Raw genomic sequence first — 27,136 nt, forward strand, 5'->3', positions numbered from 1 at the left:
CAGAGAGGAAGGAGAGGGGGAGGGGTGGAGAAGCAGATGGGTGCTCCTCTTGTGTGCCCTGACCAGGAATTGAACCTGGGGCTTCCACACGTCGGGCCAATGCTCTACCACTGAGCTAACCTGCCAGGGCCAACATTTTTTTTAAAGAAATTTTTTTTGCAAATTATTTTTTAAAATTTATTTTAGAGAGGAGAGAGAGAGAGAGAGAGAGAGAAAGGGAGAGAGAGAGAGAGAGAGAGAAAGGGAGAAGGAGGGAGGAGCAGGAAGCATCAACTCCTATATGTGCCATGACTAGGCAAGCCCAGGGTTTTGAACTGGTGATCTCAGCATTCCAGTTCGATGCTTTATCCACTGTGCCACCACAGGTCAGGCCTGCATCTACAGTATTGTGCCTGAGTATACTTCAGTTTTTCTCTGGAGCTCAAGGCTTCATGTTTATCCTTGGACAACTGATTCAGAAATAAATGGGAAAAATAAAAACAAATAAATAAAATTAGATACAAGTTTTCCCTAAAAGTGAGATTAGCTACTTCTTTTTTTTATTGTTTAAGCAACATCTGTATTTTCTTTTATGTTACTTGCCTAGTTTTTTATTGGATTTATTTATTTCCTTATTAATTTATAAGAGGTTTATATGTATCAAAAAATTAGACCATTTTTCTAGGTTAATGAAATGTAGTTATTTGCATTCCTACCTCTGAGAAGACAGGGACATTTCCATTTTTTTTTTTCTTTTTAAATATTTAAAAATAAATGCAAATAAAGCTAGGCTCTTACAGGACCCTCCCTACCTTGGCACAATTATTTATTCAATCTTTTGTTTAAGCAGCACATGTGTGTAACCCCTATGCTGTACACACATGAGTAAGACAGCAAGTGTTCCTGCTGAGCGCAATGGGAAGCCACGGCAATGGCATGATCGGATGTGCGTTTCACAAGACCCCTCAGCTGCTGTGCAGAGAAGAGACATTGGGGCCAGAAGGGAAGCAGAGAGAGAGAGAAGGAGGAGCACTGGGCCCATTTGGAGCAGACCCAGAATTTGGTCAGCAGATGCAAGGTTCATGTAAGACTTCTCCAGGTGGCTAGAGTGCGTCTGTTTTTGCCGAAGTGGTAGACAGTCTTGGTGTCCAGAGGAAATGCTGTTTTGAGTTTGGAGCAGAAAGGGACATTGTGTGAGGACCATTCAGAGGAGAGCTGGACAGGTGGCAACCTTGCTCCCTTGGTACCAGCAAGCAGAGCCTTGCTCCGTAGTGATGGATGGCTTTGCATTGTCTGCAGCAGAGTGCTGGCCAGGGGAGGGCTCTGTCCCTGGGGGGGGGGGGGGGTGCTCCGAGAAGTCTGGGCTTTTTTCACTTTGTCTTCTTAGTATTCCAGCCAAGGTATTAACTCTGCCCTTCAGCCTTGGTTCCACCTAGAAATCTCACACCATGGTTAGGTATGCTCTTGTTCACAATTCTAATTCTTATATTTTTATACATTTTAAACTCAAAATGTCTGAATTTTGGTGAAAATGAGATAATTAGAGTAGTTTGCAAAGCACAGTAAAGGTTTTCTTTTAAGGACTGAAAGAAAGAATGTGACTATGTGCAATTTATTAATATATTCTTGAAGGTCCACAAACATGTTTTTGCTCAATAAGTATTTTATTTTTTTACTCTTCATTTTATAAATGATTCTTCCCCTTGACATGCTAATCTCAGGAGATAACAGTGCTTCCCTTAAAATGGAGGGTTAATCTGCCCATGCTTGTTTTCTATGTACTGGTTTTCCAAGGCACCCTCACGAAAAGGACCAGTGTTTCTAAGTCAGTTTTTAGTATAAGGAGGGCCATGTTTGGGCATTGAAATTTATTTCCCTTATCTTGCCATATAAATAGCCACCCTGGCTTTTTTGATTTATTACCTGGGATGGCTCATCAGCACTAAAAACAGAGGACAGGAAGACATCACCTTTACGTGGCATCATTAGTCACAGCACTAAAAGCATCACCCTGAGTGTCCCGAAGTGCCGCCTCCTGCCAGGCCGTGGAGCGCTCTCTCTGTGCTGAGCACATGGGCACAGCTGTGGCGCTCAGGCCACTGTCTTCACTTCTTGGTAAGTTGCCCCTCCCCCAAAATTTCTTCTCATCTTTCCTCTCTAACATAGTGTAAAGGAACTTTCTAAATTGAAAATATAATTCCTGGTTAATAAGACAAGGTACTGACAAGGACAAAATATTTTAAAATCTCATCTCCAACCATGGACTTGTACATAGACTATATAAAGAACCCTCAGAACTCTACAATAATTTTTTTTTTATTTTAAAAGTAGAAGACACCTTACCATTGGTGGCTCAGTGGATAGAGCATCCACCTGGAATGCTGAGGTCCCAGGTTGAAGCCCGGAGGTCGCCAGGTTGAGCACGGGCTATTCTGGCTTGAGCGCGGGCTCACCAGTTCAAGTGTAGGATCACTGACTTGAGCATGGGATCATAGACATAACCCTATGGCCGCTGGCCTGAGCCTAAAGGTCGCTGGCTTGAGCAAGGGGTCACTGGCTCCACTGGAGCTCCCAGGTGAAGGCACGTATGAGAAAGCAGTCAATGAACAACTAAGGAGCCACACTATGAGTTGATGCTTCTGGTCTCTCTCCCTTCCCCTCTCTCTCTCTCTCTCTCAAAAAAAAAAAATTAAAATAAAGAAAAATAAAACAACACCTATGCCTAAGTTTCTGTACGAGGACACACCTGTTTCTTGTGATACACCCAGGTTCTTCTCAGCGCTCCGATCTCTCCTGCCAGGGCCCAAACACTCCATGCTCACTTTCGGATTTTTATCTGCAAGCACACTCATCTCTCTGGCCAGAACCTCCCCTGCCCACCTCTCTGCACACCCGTGTCACCAGGCTATCTGATGGGCACCCTTTGCTGCTCAGGAGTGGGCACAGTAGCACCTGCTCTGACTTCATTGCCTCTGTACGTCCAACCCTGGACATTTGTAAGCCACAATCATGGTGCTTACTGCCCTGCTCCAGGTATCTGCTTCTCGGTCTGCCTGCCCACTCGGTCATAGTTCAGGGAGAGATGATCCAAAGTCCACAGGAGTCCAGCAGGTGACGAGCCAGGATAAGAAGGGAGTCTGTGCCCGCCAGGTATTTGGAGTCAGCTTCTGTTTTGGTTTTCCTTTGCCTTATTTTTCTGGCTGTTCCTGTCCCTGACCCCTGGGCTGAAATTCCTTACCTCCCCTTATCTTCCAGCCGGGGAATCCTCTTTTCTGGCTTCCCCAAAACTACTCGTTAAAAAGCAATAAATCATAGTTTTAAAGACCTTTATAGTCTTTTAGTTCCTTTGTGCAAATGTAAAAGTATGTGGCAAAATCATGACAGTACAGGGGTCTTTTCATATTTTCAGAGATTAGAAGGTTTTTAGTAAAAGGCATTTGTGGTAAAAAAAAAAAAAAAATCCTTAGTACAGATATATTTTTACATATTTACCAAGTCACATCTTCCAAATGTTTCCAAATTTGTTTCTGCCAAAAAGAAAAAAAAAAGGAAAGGAAAAAAAAATCAGCTCCTATTCTGGAATCCATAACAGTAAGAATAATAGCAGTTTCTAAATGGCACTTGCAAAGGGCCGAGCACTGTCTTAAGAAGCACTGCGGATTGCGTTTCCTTCCTCACACCACACCCTAGGATGGTGCTGTCATTCCCTTCACGCTGGACCTCAGACAGCCTCACTCAGCTCATAGTGCTTAGATTGAGGTCAAGAGTGGACTTGGGATTTGAACCCAGGCTGTATGGCTCTCCCCTCCCAACAGCCCTGGAAGGAGTGGTCGAGAGAAGCTAGGAGACACGGTTTCCTCACCAAGGACACAGGCTGACATTTTCCTACCTCCCCACAGGCAGGCATCTCCACGTACTTGGCAGGATGGCCAAACTACTCCAGAATGGTTTGGGATGCGCCGCTTCTTCTTTAGTCAAAGATGAGCCCGTATTTGTGTCTTGATCAGTATTAGAATAGATAATGGATTGTGTTTTACAACTTTCAAAGTGTTTCCCCTACATGTTCTCCTAAGATGCGCATCACCACTGCTCTTTATTGTCACCACCTCTGTGTAGGTGAGGAAGAGGAGGCAGGCAGGTCTGCCGGGCACCCCAGGTAGGTTCCTGTGGGACTCAGAACTCACCTGCAAGCTGTCTTTCCTTTTGCTTGCCCTCCTCCCTTCATTTTCGTTCTTACTCGCTGAGTAAGAGAAGCTCTTCCATAAACTTTAGATGAAGGCAGAACGACTCAGCTTCTGAGGCTGCCCACATGTACTGCCCTGTGGCCTCTTCCATTTTGATGGTCCCCTGTGGCCTCTTCCACTTTGATGTTCAGTGACACATCCAGTTTTTCTTCTACTTTGAACCTGACTTCCTTTATTTCTAACCTATAAACTCCAAAATGCAAACTCCACGTCACTCTGTCAGTCCCATTCAGATGACCTCCCTATCCTAAGGTCAGCTGATTTGGGACCTTAAATAAAACTGAAAAACTTCTTTACATCAACACCTTGATTAGTGTGTGATTGAATAGGTGGGACAGGAGTGTGGGCTCTGGCCTGGAGTGCAGCCCCCACCCCTGCATCACAGCACTGGGAGGGCAGACACAGGCAGATAGTCAAAACAGGGCCAACTTTAAAATACTTACTTTTTAGTAGTACTTAGATAAATTCTCTTATGTTTTAGAGTTTTTTGCCAACACATTTTGTATTTATTAGGCCATTGATTAAAAACATATTTACTATCTGTGTACATCTTTTGCCTTAAAAGGATTGAAAAGAATGAGGTAAACAGTCTTGTTGAATAATGCGATTGTACATCACCAACTATTCAGTAAGTTCACCTTCTGTTTTAGCCCGTTTCAGACCCACCGTTTCTCTCCAGCCTCTCTGGTCTGTCTCTTGAACTTTCTCTCTCCCTTGTTGTGTGATTCCTTCTCTACACTTGGGTCTTATCTTAAATATCACCATGGACAGACTCCTTGATGGCCTCATCTAGACTAGGCTAAAAATGACAAGTAGAGGAAGTTGTTCTTTTATGAAGGCTTCCTTCATAGTGGCTGTCTAATTGTTTCTGGACTGGTGATTGCCTGTGTCTTATCTTTGTTTCCCATTAGACTGTGAGCCTTAGGAAGAGGCACCATCATAGGCCCAGTGCCTAGCCTGTGCTTGGTACAGAATAGGCATCAAAAATCATGTGTTTAGTTGGCATGTAAGTAGAATGTATGGTTCTCGTACTTGTAATAAAAATAAAGTAACTTTAACATTTGTTTTGAAAGTTGCTGGAGCAGTGACCGATATAATCACAAGGTCTACTGCTAAAGCAGTGATTATTTGAAAAGCACCTGATTGACATTCGTACAGCTCTTGAGAGAGAAAAGAGACTCTACAAATGGCAGAATCAAAGAGGAACACAGTGTTTGAAATGTGCAGGGCCACTGGCGAGGAGGTGGATGCTGAGTCTCTGAGTCACAGACCAGCTGATGTTTGTATCACGGTTTCCAGTAGGTTTTTAATGCCCGCGGCAGATGCCTCGTCCCTCCCAGTCCTCCTCTAAACAGCTCCTCTCTCTGATTTCACTTTTACATTCAATCAGCCATCTAGAAAATGTTTGACCTTTTGCAAGTTAGCCTCCCTGAGCCTTGTTTTCTTCCTCTGTAAATGGGTATATAATTCCCACCTTGGAAGATGATTGGAAGGATAGAAGGTCAGTGAATGCAAATGCCTGACATACAGCGAGACTGATAGATGCCATTTTCGTTATTATCAGACTATACCACACCTCTGCAAATCTTAGCAACAACTGGTTTTTGGAAATTATAAAAAAAAAAATAGGTTACAATAGATTATAGGATCACTGGAGATAACATTTTACTTAATTGATTTTTTCATCCTTTACTAAGTAAAGACTACTTCATTTCAGATTTATAGATTGAAGTAAATGCATTTTACATGCAGCCATCTTGAGCACAGTATACTTTTTTTGTTTTCTCTGATGATTCAGAGGCGCTTCAGAGAGCCTTATAGTGCCTCTGAGTTTTTATCACAAACTCCGATTGGCATTTTATTATAGTTGTTCAGAAGTGTTGGTTTCTAACAAATCCTGGAAAGCAAATTCTACCTCTTCCATTTTCCCATTCCTTAGTACCTGATGTGAAAATAATCTGTTTCCATAAGCACAGACTGGCTTGCCTCTGCCCAGCCCCGCCCCCAGCGCCCTCTTCTCCCGGTGAGGACTTGCTGCCCGCTTCTGCCCGCTTGTGTGGGCAGCGCAGAGCCAGAGCGGTAACATCCGGGAGCTGGAGGACAGTCAGGCTTCGAGGAGCTCATTTGCCATAAAAGTACCAAAAGTTGTTTAAAATCTGTCAAGCTGTTATCATATTTCCGATGAGACTGTTTCAGGGAGCAACAGGGCAGAGCAGATCAATTTACTTTTTTTTTTTCTTGTATCACAGTTAAAGGACGCATTGGGTGAATTCTCAAGGCAGGTTCAACAATAACAGAAAAAGTGGCGATGGAAGAATTGAAGCAGCTTCTGTTGTATTTGTTCTGAGGTCCTTTCTGCACTGGAAGCTGCAGTCCCCTCTCTCCATTCTGCCTGCCTTCTGGTTCACTGCGCGGGGCAGAGATGCCAGTGCCCTCCTGGACAGTGGCATGTTTCTCAGACTTAATTCCTTCGTGCGACCCTAGAAAGGAGGGCCAGGAGGCCCTGCTCGGCCCAGGCAGCGTGAGCACGGGCAGCCTGCACCATCCCAGGATTCTCCTGTGGAGTGGGGCTAATGCTTCTGATCAGAGCTTGTAATTATCAAAGGAAATGTCCTGTAGATGCGAGAAAGATTTCAAACAGCATGCCACTGCTTCTGTTTTATTTTCACCCAAATTAATATGCAAAACTAGGAATGCTGCCATTTTCAGAGTTGTTGCCCTCAGTTCATCACATTTCTGAGCAAAGTATGTGCAAGTGATTAAAGGTAATAAATATCTTTTTTAAAAAACTTATTGCAAAGGTAGTTTTTCCACTGTTAATGAGGGTAATTTGACTTGGTTGAAGGATTGCAGTGCGTAAGAATTAATGCAGTAATCCAATTCAAAGATTTAAAGAGATCTAAGATTTTCACAGGCCGCGTGCTAGTGAATGGGCCGCTATCACATAGCAGCTAATGGACTTGAACGCCAGCCTGTCATTTACTGCGCCCGCACTGCGGAGCAGCTTTGCCCTTGGCAGGGAGTGTGTTTTCCAAGCATTGCAGGTTATTTGGGAGTGTGGTATATTTGTAGCACTTTTGAGAGAGTGTATCATATTTCTCACAACCCCACATTACTATAAAAACTGGGGTTATCTTTCTTAATTACACTTTTGAATCCTAATCTGCTCAGGGCTGAGGAACATCAGGCTCAGAGAAGCTGCTTCTCACCTTTCTTTTTCAGAGGAGGGTCTTTCATTTTTTTTAATGTATTTTTAAAAATTAATTCATATACTATTGTCTTCACACATATAGGTAAATTCATGTGAATACGAAGGTTACGTGCATGGTATTTATAATTTTCCATTTTTGATAATGTGTTATTAACAGCTAACAATATTTTGTACAGCCTTATTTGTAAAGGATGTTGACATGCTATTATTTCTCCATCCCATTATGTTTCTAAATATTAAAAATCCCATTCTGTAGCAATTAGAAGCATTCACTTCCCTTTCCATGTGTGTTCTCTAGACAGCATCACCATTCTGTGGACACAGGAACCTTTGTTCCTTAATTAGAAAAAGGACTAGAGCTCATTAATTGTGGTTCCAAGCAGTGTCTGCTCGACTATTGAGGCAATAATACATCAAGCCTAAATCTGGGAGGCTCTCTGCAGTTCTGAGCCCTGTTACAAGATAAACAAACAGCAGAGGGTCCTTGTAGGGCCGTTCTCTCATCCGGGACTGTCTCTGAGGGCCTGACTGGCTGCCCCTCAGTTTTAAAGAAGGAGGGAGGGAAGAAGGAACAACTTGTAAGAAATCTAGGCCTTTGCTTTTGTTGAAGGCCTTTGATCTTAGAAACAAAAAACAAACAAGCAAAACAAGTCAGCAATCTTTGTTTGCATTTTTTTTGTAAGTTAGCAGACCTCATCTAGAGGCCTCAGTTGTTGAAAGGGAGTGAATTGCTGGGCAAGCATGATAGAAGACAGGTACCCTAATGTCTGATAGGCCGAGTTTCACCATCAGCATTGAACGCTGGGGTTTGCAAGTTTTGATGCTCAAACTCCCCAACTGAACTGGCAGAGCCTTAGGCCCACATCCGTCATCAGCCAAAAGCCCTAATTTCCACAACAAGAGCGGGCATTTCTCCAACCTCCAGGAAACCTGTACATCAGAATGTTGCCAGAAATAGTAGTAGTACAAATAGTGGACTCACCTCACTGGTCAAGATCAAGGTTCCAGAAGCTGCAAAGTGAACAACTTGAGTGAAAACTCTCCGTCCGCATGGATGGGGCTTTCCTGCTGCTGGGTGAGGTGGAGGGGAAGGACAAGGAGAGAGCACACTGGTAGTTGAAAGGCAGCAACGGAAAGTAGAGGCATTAGTTTGAGGGTCAGATCCCCTCTCTTTGACAGTGTTTGAACAGGTCGGGGAATGAAGGAACCCGCCACGAGGCCAGTCTGCGGCCTTCTCTGGCACCTACCGCCGACTCCTCCTCGTCTGGCTTTCTCTTTCCATCCCTGCCAAGGATAACGTGTCTTCACCCTGTGAATGCTGATGGAGAACATTACTAACGAAAGGGAGTGCTTCACAAAGGTAGCAGAGACCGGCAGGTGGAGGCCTGGCAGCCTCCCCAGGCTGATGGTAGTGGAGTGGCTCAGAAATGGTGAACACGGAGACGGCCTTGTTTCCTTGAAATGAGCTGCTAGCTAAAGAGATAGGTCTAGCTAGCAATACATTTTTTCTCCACCAGTAATTTTTTTTATGTTGTATTTCTTGTAGAAAGAAAAATAAAATTTAAAATGTAAAAACCTGTTCTTCAATTGAGTATGCAAAAATCTCATTGCTGTATTTATTCTGAACCTGCACTCATAATGTTCAGTCATGGAGAAAACAGCAAAAAACAGTTGTTGATGGACTTAGCACGGAACTGGATTAAATAAGCATTAGTCTACTGAAGCTGATTACACGAATATGAAAATGCAGTATCTTAATGCTACATATTTTTATGTGGCAGCTCGGTTGCCTTTCATTTTGCAGCTAATATGTCTATTCTTATGAGTCATTTACTTCTTTAATTACCTTTTGCAGGCAAGGCACCATGGTATATTAATGTGAATGATTTTTACTGCCAGTTTATCATACAATGCCCCAGAAGTTGAAAGGCGTAATTGACTTGGAAGAAGAGCTCATGAAAGAAACAATATTTAGTTGACAGTTTTCCTTGTTGTCTCTGTTGACATTTATGCATTTACACTAGCTAAAGGAGCAATAAACACAATTTTCTTTCAATAATGGAAAAGGTAGCTTCTAAAATACATTTGTGAAAAACACATTTGTTCATTTCTTGATAATATGAAACTATAACACGTTTCTAGAGATAAGACTTCTCAGATTGCTGATTGAATTAAACCCTTGAAGGTGCATTTATGTTCCGTCTCAGAGCATTAGGAGGTATTAGGGTTCATGTGATTGAATCAATTTAATGAATATTTAAATTTTATATAGATTTGGATAAATCATTTAAACTTAGGTGTTAGAGCGAGACTATGTGGTCATCTCTTTCTGATTTCCAGAAGGAAGAAAGACAGGAAAGGAGGGAGCTTGAGAATTATCTGGAGGAAGAGTTTCTTTCTCTGAAAGGAAGGGAAGTCGACAGTACACTATGGGAAAATAAAAAAGAAGACACAGTGGCTACAAGTCCTTATAAGGCCTGGGCTCTGAACAGTTAAAATCAAGTCTGGGGTGAGTCACTGCTCTTCTGGTATCTGGAACAGTGCCTTGAGTTGACTTGGGCAGTTGCTTTAACCATCACTCCGCAGTCCCCTTGGCCTGCGCTGGTTCACTGGTTCTGGGCAGGCCCTGATCGGGCATATTGGTTTGGAGGGAGTTAAACTTTTCAGTTTTCTGGATTGTTTGCAGTTCAGTCCTGTGAAGCATAATGAAAGTTTTCTAGCCATCTGTTGTTAAGCTGGCGGTGATCAAGGCCAATATACCCAAACAAAGTCCTGGCCTGCTGTAAACTGAACCTGTCAGTTTAGCATAGCTTTGCTGACCCCCTGTGAGCAGGGCAGCCTGGTACCAGGCACACTGCGCTAGGGCTTTCACAGGGAACACGGCGGGGGCGGGGCTGTCACTGTTGCTCTCAGTGTTTCCCTCACTGGACTGGACTAGTTTATACTTAATCTTTAAATGGATATAAACGAATACTCGCCCCCCTCCCCTTTCCAGGGGCACATTACTTCTTAATAAGGGATTGTAACTTTTAGAACAAGGTATGAAAGTCTGTGAAGCCGGGAGACGGTTGTGTGGCTGTGATTCAGAGGGGGTTCTGGGCAGTTAGTTATTTTTGTTTTATTACTTGTCTCTCAGTGTTTGAAAACAAATGGTCCAGGCAATGGAAGCTCCTATATTTACTACTCAGCTTACACAACTGAAAATGTTTGATAACTTTGAAAGAACATTGTGTTCCTTTTCTTCTGCATTGTGTGTTTCACCATTAGAAATTTATGTGCAGGCATGACTTAGCAGGCAGCCGTTGGAGAATGTTTCCAGCCCCTATGGAGTGTTTCCTGCTTGATGGTTCTCATTTATAAGGTATAGCTATTGCTTTAAATTGCCCAGGTTAGCCTTAACATAATATCATTATTTGGTGCTATTTTTTCCTGTAGAAGTAAATGTTTAATTCTTACTTCCTGATTGGCAGTGCTTCCTTGGCTGTATATAAAATACTCCTTTATATTCAGATTTTACATGTATTGCAACACCTGTCTAAGCCAGCCCCCAGCCTTTGTGGCTTTCCTTTGTGGAATTTTTATCTTGGTCATGCTGTAGTGTATTTCTTGTCCAGCATTGGTACCATTTGTGCTCTGTTAAGAGGGGGCTCTAGGGAGCCATTGTCAATTTTGCATCCATCTCAGTTAATTAGAATATTCAGGGAGAATGGCCACTGTCATGGAGTAGCTGTGTCAGCCACTGCCCTGGCTGCCCTGCCCCTCTAGACGAGTGAAACCACAGTGTCACACAGTGCAAAGGGAAAGGGCTTGAGAGGATGTATACTTGTCTAAAGCACCAATAGGGGACGGTTGGGGCTCAACTTTTACTGCAGTCAACGAATGTACAAGGGTCAGAAATTCCATAAATGGAGGGAGCCAGGTAGGAGAAGCAAAGAAATAAACAAGGAGGTGCAGGCTTCTTTAAGTGACAGAGACTATTCCAGGAGTGAAAAATATTCAATTTAAAATTTAAATGAGTGCACTTTATTTGGAAATACCATACAGTCATAATCTGTTTGTAAGGTAACTGACATATAAAGTGTTTTTTTTGGTCTGACCTGTGGTGGTGCAGTGGATAAAGCGTTGATTTGGAATGCTGAGGTCGCGGGTTCAAAACCCTGGGCTTGCCCGGTCAAAGCACATATGGAAGTTGATGCTTCCTGCTCCTCCCCCCCTTCTCTCTCTCTCTCTCTCTCTTTCAAATGAATAAAGTCTGAAAAAAAAAATAAAGTGCTTTTTTGCTTTAAGGTAAAAAAAATGTACTTGGGGTAGAGTTTTGGGTGTAATGTCAGGTGCAAAGTAACGTGTACTCCAAGAGTCAAGGGAATAACCTTGGCATTTAGGACACTACCTTTTAGGACATGAAATCGTGTTTTGTTGTGTCTTTTTTTTCCTTTTTAAAGGAGGACTGCATTAAGGGGTCACCTATTAGCTGTGCTTTTGCTGTCTTAAACTCAGCCCTTCTGTCTATTAAAATCAAACCACTGTGTAAACACTCCCATGTTGTTCTTGGTCTACAATGGCCACGGGGATCAGGTTTCACCTGCCTGCACATCTTCAAGCAATTAGAGCAATTAGCGTGAAGCCATTTCACATTCAAGGATTCAAGGTCTATGGTGACATTCAAGTCCAGGAGTAATCTGAAAGGGAGACAGAGGAAGCAGCTAAGAGTATGGCTACTATTCCATGGCCCTGAGCAGACAATTTCTCTTTTCAAAATGGAAGCTATTTAATGATATTATTATGAGGTTTTTAAATGACATTGTTTATATACACACATTGTTTATATACACACATATATATATAAAACTAATATAAAAACCCAACAATCATTTAATTATATTAATGAAGGTCTTTGTACATGGCACATTTTTTGGCCACAAGAAACGATGTGTTGCTGCTGCTTGCTTCACTGTGGTAGTGACAGCATTCTTTGTAGAAGAATGTGTTTCATAATGTATAAGGGAGTTTGCATTTCGCTTTTGCGCAGTAAACTTCCTTTTTTGGATAAATATGACAACTAGAGCAACGTGGGATTTTTTGTTGAAAGGTGTTTGGTATAAGCATTAAAATCAACTTTTTGAAAAAAAATGGAGAACAATAGTAGCCACTTTTATACATTGAATTAATACAATGTGAAGATAAATAATCAGCATTAGCACATTAGATAGCTGTACAGGCATAAAAAGGTAACATTTTAAAAAACAATCTTAGAATCAAGAGGCTTTTTGTTTTGTTTGTTTTTCACATTTGTAACTAAGCTACCCGAAGGTCTTGTTTGCATGAGGCAAAACCCCTAAACTGATTACAGCGTTTAAATTGGTCAATATATTTTTAAACCCACATTTTACTGTTGGCTTATTATGCGAATTACAGGAGAGAGCTAATTTTCCTTCTTTTTTTCTTTCTTTCTTTTTTTCTTTCTTCCTTTCTTCTTTTTTCTTTTTTTTTTTTTTTTTGTATTTTCTCTGAATCTGGAAACGGGGAGAGACAGTCAGACAGACTCCCGCATGCGCCCGACTGGGATCCACTTGGCACGCCCACCAGGGGCGACACTCTGCCCACCAGGGGGCGATGCTCTGCCCCTCCGGGGCGTCGCTCTGTTGCGACCAGAGCCACTCTAGCACCTGGGGCAGAGGCCAAGGAGCCATCCCCAGCGCCCGGGCCATCTTTGCTCCAATGGAGCCTTGGCTGTGGGAGGGGAAGAGAGAGACAGAGAGGAAGAGGGGGGTGGAGAAGCAAATAGGCACCTCTCCTATGTGCCCTGGCCGGGAATCGAACCCGGGTCCCCCCGCACGCCAGGCCGACACTCTACCGCTGAGCCAACCGGCCAGGGCCTCTTCTTTTTTTCTTTTTTTGAAGTTTTATAACAGTTTATGAGATCCAAACTGACAGTACAACCAGGGAGCAGGGCTTCAGACGCTCAGCGAGGGCTGGTCTGGTGAATGCAAGGTGCTGCGGGAGACCTGGCTCCGTGGTCCCAGAGGGCGTGAGCAGCGGCTGTGACTGAGCTGCATCAGGGGCTGGCGTTCTGCTGCTGTTTAACCTGTGCTGCCAGTTCACATTCTGTGTTTGTTAACAAACAGTTTGAAGTAAAATATGTTGAGAGTTAAGTTTTTATTATATGCACTTTAATTAAAATAAAAAAGTTTGTTTTTTTTTTAAAAAAAGAAATACTTGTGAACCTCTAAGAAAGTTTTTGGGGTAATTTATGGAATTGCCACAGTTGGCTTCGAAGCTGCTAGGTGCTGGTCAGTTCTCTGCCTGTAGGACTAAACGCATCTATTTGTGTGACTGAGGCATTGGCGTTCATTTGGTAACTGGTCACTTTAGGGAACTGCTTTGAGCATTTCCAACTACTTTGAGATCATGTGTTGAGAGATGGCTTTCCTAACTGCCCACTTGCATGGGTCCAGCTCTGTACCTTTTGAAACTGCATTACAGATGCAGTGGGTGTTAATATAATGCAGCATCCTGGACACTGAGCAAGGTAAGGGTCTGCCTTTTCCCTGCTCCTTGTAAATGAATGGCCAGGAAATGATGGGTAGCATTTATGAGTGGACCTGCTGAGTTAGGCAGGAACATTTGATCCAAGGTTCTCACCCCTCCTCCAAGTGGAGAGGCAGGAATGGCAGCTGGCAGGCTCAGGGGAGGGGAGTCTGTGCACCAGATCCTTCCCATCTTTCTCCCGTAGCCCAGTCCTCTGTTTCTGTGATCTGCCTTTTGAACTGTTTTTGTGGCTGATCAGTTCCACCTAATATGTCTCTTGATTTCTGCTATTGTAATACTCAGGCGACATGCTATTCTCTTCATTTTTATAAGCTTTAGATGCTTCTGCCTGTCATATTCTGGCGGTTTATCTGCCACGTCTGGATTTGCTTTCAGACTTGAATGTCTGTCAAGCTGCTGTTGCTTTGAATGTGAGATCAAAAGAAGATGAATTCCAGTAAAAAATTTCCTCCTATGAAGAAAAGATTGGGGCCTATGTAAACATCGCACTGACAGTTCCCAATGAGTTATTTTAGCCAAATGTTAGCACCTGGGTGGCAGGCAGTCCAGCATTGCACGTAAATAACAATCAGTTGCTTCCGTGGCACAGGAACTTTGCCACACAGCAGTGCACTTTCAGAGAGAATTTTTGTTTTCCTCTTCCCCTTCTCTCTCTCTCTCTCTCCCTCCCTCCCTCCCTTCCTCCCTCCCTCCCTCCCTCCCTCCCTCCCTTCCTCCCACCCTCCCTCTCTCCCTCCCTTCCTCCCTCCCTCCCTCCTTCCCTCCCTCCCTCCCTTCCTTTCTTTATTTCCTTTCTTTCATTTCATTTCATTTTATTTTATTTTGTCCTATTTATTTTATTTTTGTTGTTGTTGGATATGGCTGTCCAACTCTTCGTCCTCTTTTTCAGGCTGACCTGCTCTGCCTTCAGCAGCATACTTACTTCTCTACAGTATCTGTCAGGTTGCTCAGCTGACAGAAGACAGGACTTTGATAATTAGTTTGGGGTAGGTTCAAATAGGTGAACAAAGCATCAAGATGCACAGGTGGTTTGGTGGATTGCTAGGAGGGTAATGTAAAGGAAAAGCAGCAGAAGCCAGCTCAAAAGCATGTCCATGGAATACAGGACCCTCCCTTCTTTACAAATACATGGGATAAAATCCACTAAAGTGTGCAGAATCTGAATTTTTCTTTCTTCTCCTCTTCCTCCTTCTCCTCCTCCTCCTCATCCTCCTCTTCCTCTTCTTCTTCTTCCTTCTTTGTTCTTTTTTCTTTGTTCTTCCTTCTTCCTCTTCTTCCTTCTTCCTTATTCCTCTTCCTCTTCCTCTTCCTTTTCTTCCCCTTTCCCTTCTTCTTTCTTCTTCCTTCTTTCTTCTTCTTTCTTCTTCCAGCATCCTGACTCTGTAAGTGTCATCACAAGACTGTCTCGGGAGCGGGTTTCCCCAAACTCTGTCAGTGTGTCTGTGCAGGAGGAGCTGTGGCTGGGCGGGGAGCACAGACCAGGCTGTGCCGCAGACCTGAGGGGGGGCAGCATGGGAGCAGTAAGAGATTTCTTTAACTGTCCAGTGCAACTGCGAAGACTACCTGCAAGCTCCAACTGATCTTTCAACTTTGAAGGTGAAGAATTACTTGAGGAATTCTTGTGGTTTCTTTGTCACTGAGTGAGCCCAGCCGGCTCCCGGGGAGCAGGCGTCCCTGAGGTTGCCACAAAGGGCACTCACTGTGCAGTGAGTGCGTTTTCTCCTTTTCTCCGATCCGAGTGTGCTGCAGCCGCAGCACTTCCTGTTTATTCAAAATCTTCTCTACCATCCTAAACCCCCGCTTCACAGAAACAGCCAGAACCCATCTGCAGCAAGAAGACTGAAACCCAAAGGCAGACAGTGCCTGCTCACTCCGTCAAACGCTCCAGTAAGTGTCCAGAGAAAAAAGGACCATTTTTGCTTAAACTTTTCAACTAGGGCTCTGCTTGTGTGCGGACAGACGTTCTCTGAAGGGCAGAATAAGATGATCCAACTTGTTTACTGCTGTTCTCCCTCCCTCCTCTCTCCGTTGAAGGCAGTTTTCTTTTTAGAGGTCTGAAAGGACTGGTTTCTTCTAACTCTTTGCTCTTGCTTTCAAATGTGTCTTTGGATGTTACCAGCTAAATTAAGCAGCTGTGTGTCATCCAGACAGTTTTATAGGCTTAAAGGTAGATTAAAACCTCTTTCTGCCTGTTTGTGACACTATTTTGTGCGGTCTTCTTTTTTTTCCTGTAATGACAAGTAGTAAGAGGGTTGCAGGCACTGTGCCTGGGGTCCTGCCTCTGCAGAACTGTCCTCTGATGATTGTATCGTGACACCGTCATCATTTATGAATTGCTCTTGATACTGTTTGTACCAATTTCATGCTAATAAAAGTCTGGCTGCTGAAACAAGCATGGTCATTATCTCATTCATATTACTATTGTTTAAACAGGGTAGGCTGCAAAGGGAAAGAAAGCCTGCCTCACTTTCTGAGAGGGTTGTTAACTTTGATGTTGGAAGGCTCTTTTCAGAATCCTCCTTGTGGATAATTAGAGTGGCAGGAAGGCCCCGGGACCCCCAGACCCTGGGACCTGGGCTGCCGCTTCGCCCCACATGTAAGAGCCATGTGATTGCTATCTGTCCTTTCTGTTGAAATGAGTTTTTTAACACATGGTTTGACATTTTTTAAGAGTTCTACCTTTTCCTGTCTACTGTCTCCCTCTCCCTGCCTTTCCCTCTTTCTCTACCCCTCTCCTTAACCCTGACCCCCAACTGCAGTATAATTAGTAAGCCAGGTGCTAATTTTTTTTTAACTATGTACTGACCAGGGAATAGACAGGAAATGGAAAATTAGCTCTTTTGCTCTTAAGGGAATTGTTATTAATCTGAACCTTGTTTGGTAGTCCCCAGACTAAATAGCCTTACATTTTTAATGTGTAAAACAGCATCTGTTAGTATAGAGAGAAAGATATATATAGTCTGTAGTTGTTCAAACCTCTTAACAGAAGAAACATTTAAAAAAATAAAATGAATAGATGTGTGTGTTGCTTTGCTATGCTGTTTTTTGTTAACAGTTCAGAAGTTGTACTTTGTAACAAAAAAATTACCTTTGTGACTGCCTTAAAGACAATATGGTTAACAGTAGGAGTAATTGCAGGGAAAACGGAAAAGAATGAACGGAGGTGTTTACTCAGATGTTAGTGTAGGTGCAGGGGCCACAGGCTCAGTGTGGGAACAGTAGACCGCTTTCCTTGGTACCTCAGTCCGCTGGACGACCATCAGATTCCCCAGCTTGCTGGTTTTGTTTTTTCTGGATGGCATGTTTGATTATTTATCAGAAGGGGAAGGGAGTAGCTGAAGCAAATAAACATGTGACCCAGTTCTGTTTTGTTTTCCACTCAGAAAGCCATGTCTTTCCCAGATACACAGAAAAGAATAAATACATTGTTTTATGATATAAGGAAATTATATGTGTCATTTTGTTTGAAAGGCAAGTGAGTTAACCCTTAAGACTCAGGAGCCTTTTTTGCCTTCTGCAAATTCACCAGGCTTTTTTTCTTTCTTTTTTTTTTTTTTCTGAGGATTAATTTTTTGTGATGTAAGGTTTTATGACACAGGACTTCTTATGATTTGTTGCTCAGTAGTTTGGCTGCCTAGATGCTTTGCTTAGTTGTGTCTTCCTCGGTAGCTTTACTTTTATGGTATGTGTGTGTTTATTAAACAGTGATACTATCAGATAAATGTTTTATTGAAGACTATATCCTGACTTTAGATCTAAACATAATCAGCTCAGTTAAAAGAAAATATACCAGAATTTTTCCTTTAGATTCACAGTGTAATTTTATTAGCTGCCAAGTTTTGCTCCTCTTTGTAAAGGTGTCAGGCAGGTGCTATAATGCAGAGGTGACGTGTATGTCTGTTTCCCTCAAGAAAACCTTCCTGCCTTTAATATCATGGGATGTAGATGACGATCTTCAGGGTGGTGGATATGTCAGATCAAGTCCTCGAGACCTAGGGAAAGGCTCTAAGCTACATTAAAAGTAGATTTTAACAAAATGAATTAAAATAGTATTATTTTTGTTTGAAGTCCTCATAGGATTTACAGGACTGTGGCCAGTCTTTCTCCAGAGGCACACGCTGCTGTTCACACATGCACACATGGGTGCATCCTTAATCACTAGAGCACATTTTCTACAGATGTGTCTTACTGACACATGCTGAAACGTGCTGGTCCCTAGCACAGCATTACACCCTCTAAATCACAGCGCAGATTTGTCCCGTTGCTTGTACTGCTTTGGCATTTGAACTGGATGTAACCATCCAGAGAGCCCCTCTCTTCACTGACTGGAGGACCCGTGCTCAGGTGTCAACACAGCTTGGCCTGCACCAGTACCGCCTGCGTGTGTGTATCAGGGTGGCTTTGCTCTAGAGATGACAGCTGTGGCAGCAGAGTGTCTGTCTCCTCTGTGTCGTCTCAGGTGACTCTCCAAAAGGCACGTGGGTTGGGTCATCATACATTGTACATACACAGAGCCCTCTGTCTGTGGAAATTAAAGTGCCTGAGTAATGCTAACTCACTAGTACTCAACACCCTTGGGATATAGGTAGGCCTCAAAGGTTATCCCCTCAAAAAATGCCCTGTTGTTATTATTACTATTTTCGGGTGTGTCTGTGCTTACTGGTCACACCAGACCTGGAAGAGGTCTGTGTGATCTTGATGCCATGGAAAGTGTTTTTCCTGTGACATATTCAGCCTGACCACAGGCAGTCTCATGAGACCGTTTTACCATGAAGACACTGGGCTGGAAAATTCAGCTAGTGTACAGTATTCATGGTGCTGGGAGGGAGGGGCCAGTGAGGAGTAACTACACATCATTTTAGCCTTTTTATGGTCAAAATTTTAAGTTTTTTTAAAAAGATACAGAACAGGCTGGATTTTTTAATTTTTGTCTTGTTTCTCTTTAACTCAATATGATTTGGCAATTTAACTTCCACACACACACACACACAAAAGAATCAACTTAGCTTGACCAGGCAGTGGTGCAGGGGATAGAGCATGGAACTGGGATGCGTGGACCCAGGATCAAGACCCCGAGGTCACCAGCTTGAGCGTAGGCTCATCTGGTTTGAGCAAAGCTCACCAGCATGAGCCCAAGGCTGCTGGCTCGAGCAAGAAGTCACTCAGTCTGTTGAAGGCCCGCAGTCAAGGCACATATGAGAAAGCAATCAATGAACAACTAAAGTGCTGCAATGAGGAACTGATGCTTCTCATCTCTCTCCCTTCCTGTCTGCCTGTCCCTCTCTCTGACTCTCTCTGTCTCTGCCCCCCCCCCCCCCACACACACACAAAAAAAACTTAGTTTGTTCTTTGTAAAGAAACAGACAGCGCTGGTTGGTTGTGCAAAGCAAGTTAGAAGTCACTTTGGAGTTGCTGGCGTGCTTTGGGGTCTGTTCACCCCAGATGTCCCTGTGAGAGTTCTGTTCTGTTGTGTCTTGGGCCCCCATCCAATGATTGTTAAGCACACTCATGTGCCATTGGCAGGTTTAAGTTTTTTGGGGTTTTTTTTTTTTCAGATACAGAGAGAGTCAGAGAGGGATAGATAGGGACAGACAGGAACGGAGAGAGATGAGAAGCATCAATCATTAGTTTTTTGTTGCGACACCTTAGTGTTGCAGCACATTTTTAAATAAAATTGCCTTACACATTTTTAAAATAAAATTTTTTGTATGATCGTACTCTGAATGATCAGGAGGTATGAGGACGTACATGAACGTTTGTACTATTCAAAGGGTTTAGAAAATGTTTCTAATTGCTTGGCCAGAGCAATTGAATCTGTTTTGATTTTGTAGTATTTAGTATCTGTAGAATATGTATATTTACATAAAGGAGAAAATATATATATATACATATATGAAGGGTAAAATGTTCAAAAAATTCACTGCAAAGTTATCTTAGATTGCAGCTTAGATTAAATAAATATATTCTTCTAAAGGTTTCTAAATTTTTCTTTTGATTTTTGTCTCGTCAAGCAAGTACTTCTAGTTTCATCTCAATGGAAGTTTCATCTTCCATTGGATTAGTGGCTCTTCTTGGTTGTGTCATTCCTAAAGTACAAGTAAAGGGACTTAATGCAGACTGTGTGACCTCGGGCATAGTACATAAATTTTCTGTTGACGGGAAGCAATATAGGACAGTGGCATTCAAGAGTGTTAGCGCTCAGAGTCTTCACCAGGTTTCTGCTGTATTGTTCTAAGACAGGTATTTTCAACCGGTGAGCAGCAAGAGTGTCTAAAGCAGTGGTTCCCAACCTTTTTTGGGCCACGGACCAGTTTAATGTCAGAAAATATTTTCATGGACCGGCCTTTAGGGTGGGATGAATAAATGTATCACGTGACTGAGACAAGCGTCAAGAGTGAGTCTTAGACGGATGTAACAGAGGGAATCTGGTCATTTTTTAAAAATAAAACATCGTTCAGACCTAAATATAAATAAAACGGAAATAATGTAAGTTATTTATTCTTTCTCTGCGGACTGGTACCAAATGGCCCACGGACTGGTACCGGTCTGCGGCCCAGGGGTTGGGGACCACTGGTGTAAAGCATCCCATACTTAGTCAGGGGCACTGACCATTTTTCCCTTCCATTGTCAAATTAAAATAAACATGGCAATAATCAACATAACAATAGCTGTTGGTGTTAATGAATCAAAGTTGTACCTTTTTTTTGTCAGATTGGCAAAAAGTATATTTTTTGGTATGCTACAGAATTTTAGTAATTAGCTTTTGTGTGCCATGAAATTAAAAGGGTTGAAAATCACTGCTCTGAGACATGAGGCAAGACCTGGTCAGGGTTCAGTGAGAGTCAGACAAAGCCATTTGCTCAAGGGCCTGTGTGAGGAGGGGGAGGGATTAAGCCAGGACCCACAGTTGGAAGTCACCTAGTTCATCTATCCTCCGCTTCCTTTTTTTGTATAATACACATTATCTGCTGTAGAGTCATTTGGGCTCATCAGGGTATGGTGTGACTTTCTCAGTGTCTCTAAAGAGGACACATGGTTTGAGATCACAACGGTTTGATTTCCGTTTTATTTATATTTAGGTCTGAACAATGTTTTATTTTTAAAAAATGACCAGATTCCCTCTGTTACATCCGTCTAAGATTCACTCTTGACTCTTGGTCTCAGTCACGTGATACATTTATTCGTCCCACCCTAAAGGCCGGTCCATGAAAATATGTTCTGACATTAAACCGGTCTGTGGCCCAAAAAAAGGTTGGGAACCACTGCTTTAGACATTCTTGCTGCTCACCGGTTGAAAACAGGAATCTTTGCTTTCCATGTAAGGTGTTTTCTTACTTATGGAGCAATATGTTGTAGTAATTGTTGCACTTCATAATTTATTACCATGACTAAGTACTATGCTAAGGATTTTCCATACATATCACCTATAATCTTTATTATTTAACTTCTCTGTTCTTCAGTTTACTAAATCTATTAACTGAGTGAAAGTTAAATGATATAATGTGTCTATACTGCTCAATACCTGTCTGACAATAAACACTCCAAAATTTGCAACATTTATTGTTATTTTTCATCCCCATTGACCAGGGACCAGGATGGTTTTAAAAATACAATTATTTGGGCCCTGGCCCATTGGCTCAGTGGTAGAGCGTTGGCCTGACGTATGGATGTCCCAGGTTTGATTTCTAGTCAAGGCACACAGGAGAAGCGCCCAACTGCTTCTTCACCCCTCCCCTTCTCCTTTCTCACTCTCTCTCTCTTCCCCTCCCACAGCCAAGGCTCCATTGGAGCAAATTGGCCCTGGCACTGAGGATGACTCCATGGCCTCTGCCTCAGGTACTAGAATGGCTCCAGTTGCAATGGAGCAATGCCCCAGATGGACAGATCATCGCCCCCTAGTGGACATGCCAGGTGGATCCCAGTTGGGTGCATAAGGGAGTCCCTGCTTCCCCACCTCTCTCTAAAAAAAAAAAAAAAAAAAAAAGAATGCAGTTATTTGGAAATGCAAATCAAAACCACTATGAAATATTGCCTCATACCTTGTTAGAATGGCAAGGGATTGCTGGTGTTGTTGAGGATACGGACAAAAGGGAAATCTCATATACTGCTGGTGGGAATGTAAACTGGTACAGCCAATATGGAAGATAGTATGGAGATTTCCAGAAAAATAATTAAGAACTGAACTACCATATGACCCAGCAATTCCATTTCTGGGAATATGTCCAAAAAAGTTTAATTACTATCCCAAAAAGATATCTATAGCTCCATGTTCATTGTAGCATTATTTACAATAGTCAAGACATGGCAACCTCAGTGTGATCAGTAGACAACTGGATAAAGACTTGGCATATTTATAAAATGGGATGTTACTGAGCCATAAGAAAGTATGAAATCCTGCTGTTTGCAACAACATGGTGGACCTTGAAGACATTTTGCTAAGTGAAATAAGTCAGAGAAAGACAAATACTGGATGAGCTCTCATATGTGGACTATAAAATAAACAAATTCATAGAAAGAGAACAGTCTGGTGGTTGCCAGAGGTGAGGAGTGAGGAAAATGGGTGAAGGTGGTCAAAAGCTACAAAATTCCAGTTTTAAGTTCTAAGAATGTGATGGATAATGTGTTGACTAAAAAGAACAATACTATATCTTAGTAGATCCTAAAAGTTCTTTCTCATCATAAGAAAAAAAAAATTGTAGTTATGTAACATATGATGAATATTAACTAAACTTATTGCGGTAATCACTTTATATATATATGTAGTCATGCTGTATATCTAAAACTATTACAATGTTGTTTTTTTATGTGTGAGTTGGGGCATGGTGGGAGACAGGCAGGGAGAGAGATGAGAAGCATCAACTCATAGCTGCAGCACCTTAGTTGTTCATTGACTGCTTTCTCATATGTGCCTTGACCAGGGGGCTCTAGCTGAGCGAGTGACCCCTTGCTCAAGCCTGCAACCTTGGGCTCAAGCCAGCGACCTTTGAGCTCAAGCCAGCAACCCAGCATTCAAGCTAGTGAGCCTGTGCTAAAGCTGGTGACCTCTGGGCAGAGGCAGATTTAATAGCGGGTGCCCTGGGCCCCAATTTTTCAAGGGCCCCACAAAACCCCAACTTTACTTCTTCTAATGACACTAAGTTTGGTTTTATATGTGCAATTTTAACATTAATAATACATAATACTTTATATTTATTTAAAATGTAAAGTATGGTTAACATGTATTTTTATTTTCCCTGTCTCTCTTTTTTTTAAGGGGCCCAGTATTTTCTTCTGCGCCCAGGGATTCAACCAGCCTTAATCTGCCTCTTCCTCTGGGTTTCAAACCTGGGACCTCAGTGTCCCAGGTCGACACTCTCTATCCACTGTGCCACTACCTGATCAGGCTATTACAATGTTATATGTTAATTATACCTCAGTAAAATGGGGGGGGGGACTCAGAGAAAACAATTTTAAACAAATAGTTATTTAACACTTTACACCCCCAACAAAAAGTTTGTAGTTGTAGCAGAGTGTGAGAGTCTACAAAAGGCTAAAAAACAGAGGCCAGGTATCCTGTTGGACCTGAAAGCCATGCCTCGTGGATGAAGAGAAGCAGATCTACCTCAGGTGAGGGCAGCGCATAGACAGGTGTCCAGATGCATGAGCTGTGGCTAGACTTGGGTTAAATTGCAAGAAGAAACCTATGCTCTTCACTAAGCCTCTTCCTGTTTGCTTTATGAAAAGCTTTTGAAAAATTCCTACCTTGGCTCAAGTGAACCAAGGAACAGGAAGGGGACTTTTCCCTGTTGAGGCTTAAAGAAGGGGTGAGAGTCAAGGGCTGATGGTGACACATTAGTATCCCGAAAGAAGATGGATGAGCTTGGATTGGTGTGGAGGTGACGGGCAGCAAGCAGGAAGTGGACAGCTGGTCTTCTCTGTGCCTTCCCGTGTGTCACTGGGCTTTGCCCTCACAGCAGCAGAAACCCACACTGGTCCCTTGTGCCGAGGGTCATTAAAGAATGCTCCCTGCTAGGTAGAATTGGATTATAAACAGAGTTTTAAGGAAAAAGTAGAATATTTTTTTTAATTAAAAATTATTTTTATTTTTTAACAATGTAACTGAGGTACCTTTGACATATAGAAATTGTATATGTGTAAGCTTTATAACTCAGTGGTATTACCTATGTATACATTATAAGAAAGATTGCCACAATCAAGCTAAATAAGTTATTTATCACCTCTACATTGCTACCTCTTTGTGTGTGTAGTAAATTTAAGATGTATCCTGTTAGAAAATTCCATGCATATAACATTAAGTATCATCACCAGCTATACATTAGATTGCTGACACTGACTTATTTTACACAACTGAACCTCTGTGCCTTTTGACCACCGTCTCCCCGTTTCCTCATCCCCAGCCTCTGGCACCCACCAGTCGCCTCTCTGCTCCTACAATTCAGCTTTTTTAGATTCCCTGTAGGTACACGATCACGCAGTGTTTTTCTCAGAAAGGTAGGTTTGAATGGGGAACATACTTGGATGCCTTGTAACTGGGGGCAAAGAACACGGAGAGCAGATGTGCCCGTGGCTCCTGGGGTCCTGGGAGTGAGAAGATCTGGTTGAAAAAAGCAAGTTTTTGTGTGAGCAAAGGCAGATGCGAAAGCAAGGAGTGGCCTTTCCGTTCCTCCTCAGGCAGAGGCCCACGTGCGTCCCTGCGATTTAGTCTGGCAGCTGGTATTCGTTTGCCAGGACTGCCTGTGCCGCACCAGCTCTACTCGGTGACCTTGGTAGAATGTGGATGTCAAGATCCCAGGAAACAGTGTTTTCGTTTTGTTTTTCCATGCTAACCATTCATTAGACTTGTGACCTTGGGCAAGTCACAGAACCTCATAATCTTTTACTTTTCCATTTTAAGTCAGTATCATAAACCCTGCCCCTGCTTCCCTTAGAAATATTGGGAACAAGAAATAAAATAGTAATTGTAAAACAACTAATTGATACAGTGCCTGGCATATAGTAAACAATTCAATAGGTTGTTTTATTTTAGTACCCTAAATATGGGGGTTCATTACCCCATCCATGTCCCTATGTTTCTAAATGTGCCTCATTTCTCAGATTGTTATAAGATTAATTTTTGCTATTGCAGTAACTTCTTTGAGAAGTATAAATTACTGGAGAACACTAGGTTTTGTTTTTCTTCTTCTGTCCTGGCTGGCTTTCACGAAGAGTGAGTAGGTCCACATGTTAGATAATTAGTCTCGCTTGGGCCTTCCTCTCTTCCCATTTTTATTTCTGTCTTTTGTCCTTTATCTCTGCCCAAATGTTTCCTCTAAACTAATTCTCATTCTTGCTTCTTTGCCCAAAATTCAGGTAAGAGAAGGAAAGTATGCGTTGGTGTTCACTGCCTCCGAGGGTGTCCAAGGATGTGGGACTTATAATACAATAAGCAAAGGAACGCAGCCTCAAGTTTGGGCAGAAACTAGGTTAAGTGTTACTAGTAAAATCATAGAAAATTCTCCATTATTGGAGCATGATTCTAGTCACATTCCTCTGTCAGCTTCAAAATTAGCACGTGTCCTTCCCAAGTCTGCAAAGATACGAATCTGGATTATTCATACTAAGGTGCTGGGCTGCACCCTCCTGACGGCAACTGTAGCCAGCAACAGGTGGCTCCAGCAAGTTCACAGTTCACTTTGATTCAGTTATTCTTGCCTTTGACCCCCACGTTTTCTACTTTGGTAACTTGGAGGAGGGCTAGGCCGATTTATTTTTGGACAAACTCTGGTCTTTCCTTAGCAGGGGGAAGTGGTTTGATGCAACATCCAACTTAACATTTTAGTCATTTTCTAATAAACCCGACTTCTGCTTTACTTTATTGCAATGTTCATGTTGCCTACGGTCACAGCCCACCAGGCTGTGGTCTTGTCAGCTCTCATGAGCTAGACAGGCTGAGGCTTGGGCTGTACTTGGATGGAATCCCTCCAAAGACAACTCAGGTGTCGGAGACCTGGTGGAGGTGACCCAGGGTCTGGCGCAGGCTGCAGCGTGGAGCAGCCAACCAGAGCCTCAGCAAAGGGCTGGCGGACCCTGACTTCCTAGGTATATGGAGCAGGACAGGACTGTACTGGTGGGGGTCTTCCCTCTTAGAGAGGATTCAAACAGACTCCCTGACTATTCGTAGCCAATAAACTATTTTGACTGATTTTGAAAGAGAATCAAATACTTTCCCTTTTCCTTTTTGTCTCATGAAAATTCCTAACCTTTACCTTCATTGGTAGGAAGTGTTCTTTACATGGATATTTTATTTTAAAAGGTTGTTGTTCATAACTGCAAATGAATATAGGGTTCACTTATGCCCTTCTGCTTCCCAGGCTCGCTTCAGGGCTGGGACTTGTACACAATGACTCCTCCTGTCACCAGCCTTCTGGTGTCTGTGTCCGGTGTCCTGCAGTCAGAGCATGGGCAACGTCTGTCCCCCACAGCACTGGCTGATGGTCATGGCACAGAGCAGTAACACACTTCTGCTTTCCTTCATTCTAGTTCTTCTAAAAAAAATCCTCTGCCATCTTTCCTCACAAGAAAATATGCCCTAATCAATTGCCGACATTTCAAAAAGCACACACACAAGTAATACAAAATTGAAGTATATAACCATTAAATGTCACAACAGTGAAAACCACCCCGTGTGTAGCATAAACTCATGTCAGTAAGTATTTGGACAAGCTGACTTTGGAACTAGAGCTAGAAGGGAGCAGTCCAGGCTGGTGTGGAATAATAGTTTGTGGTGGTCCAGGTACTGCAAGGACATGTGATGCGTGTCTCTCCTCCCTCCACACCTGGGGCTGGCACTGCCCGCGTCTCCTGCAGTCTGGGAATGACAGTGGGCTCTTGGACTTTCCTACTTCCTGTTCCTTTTGATTTTAACTAGAACACATAATGTTGGAGTGCTGTTGGGGTGGAGTTGTCTCCAATTTTCACCATGTCAGTCTAGATACTGTCTTGTAAACTTGTTTGTAAAGACTGGAACATTTTGAGAAATCTGTGCTATTATGAAATGCCCTAGAAGCCTTGGGTACTTCTCCCGTTGTTAGAATTTTGAGGACGGACGGTGCAGCACAGAACCTTTCCAATCTAGGTCACTGGTTTAAATCTAGTTTTCCAGTCGATTTCAAGG

The 27,136-nt window shown here is 42.7% G+C and overlaps 1 protein-coding gene across 18 annotated transcripts in view; it reads left to right on the forward strand.

Moving 5' to 3' along the window:
- Positions 1–27,136, forward strand: part of FOXP1 (forkhead box P1) — a 650,161-nt gene that overhangs the window by 448,699 nt on the left and 174,326 nt on the right. The window contains exon 1 of one of the 18 annotated variants that reach the window (XM_066351750.1): positions 15,778–15,870. The exons of the other annotated variants lie outside the window; for them this stretch is intronic. The gene's annotated coding sequence lies outside the window, so the exon portion shown is untranslated. Of the gene's footprint in view, positions 1–15,777; positions 15,871–27,136 lie in introns of those variants that run through there. 18 annotated transcript variants of the gene reach the window in all.

This window comes from Saccopteryx leptura, chromosome 10, assembly GCF_036850995.1.
Source record: "Saccopteryx leptura isolate mSacLep1 chromosome 10, mSacLep1_pri_phased_curated, whole genome shotgun sequence".
In the NCBI taxonomy this organism is placed as follows: Eukaryota; Metazoa; Chordata; class Mammalia; order Chiroptera; family Emballonuridae; genus Saccopteryx; species Saccopteryx leptura.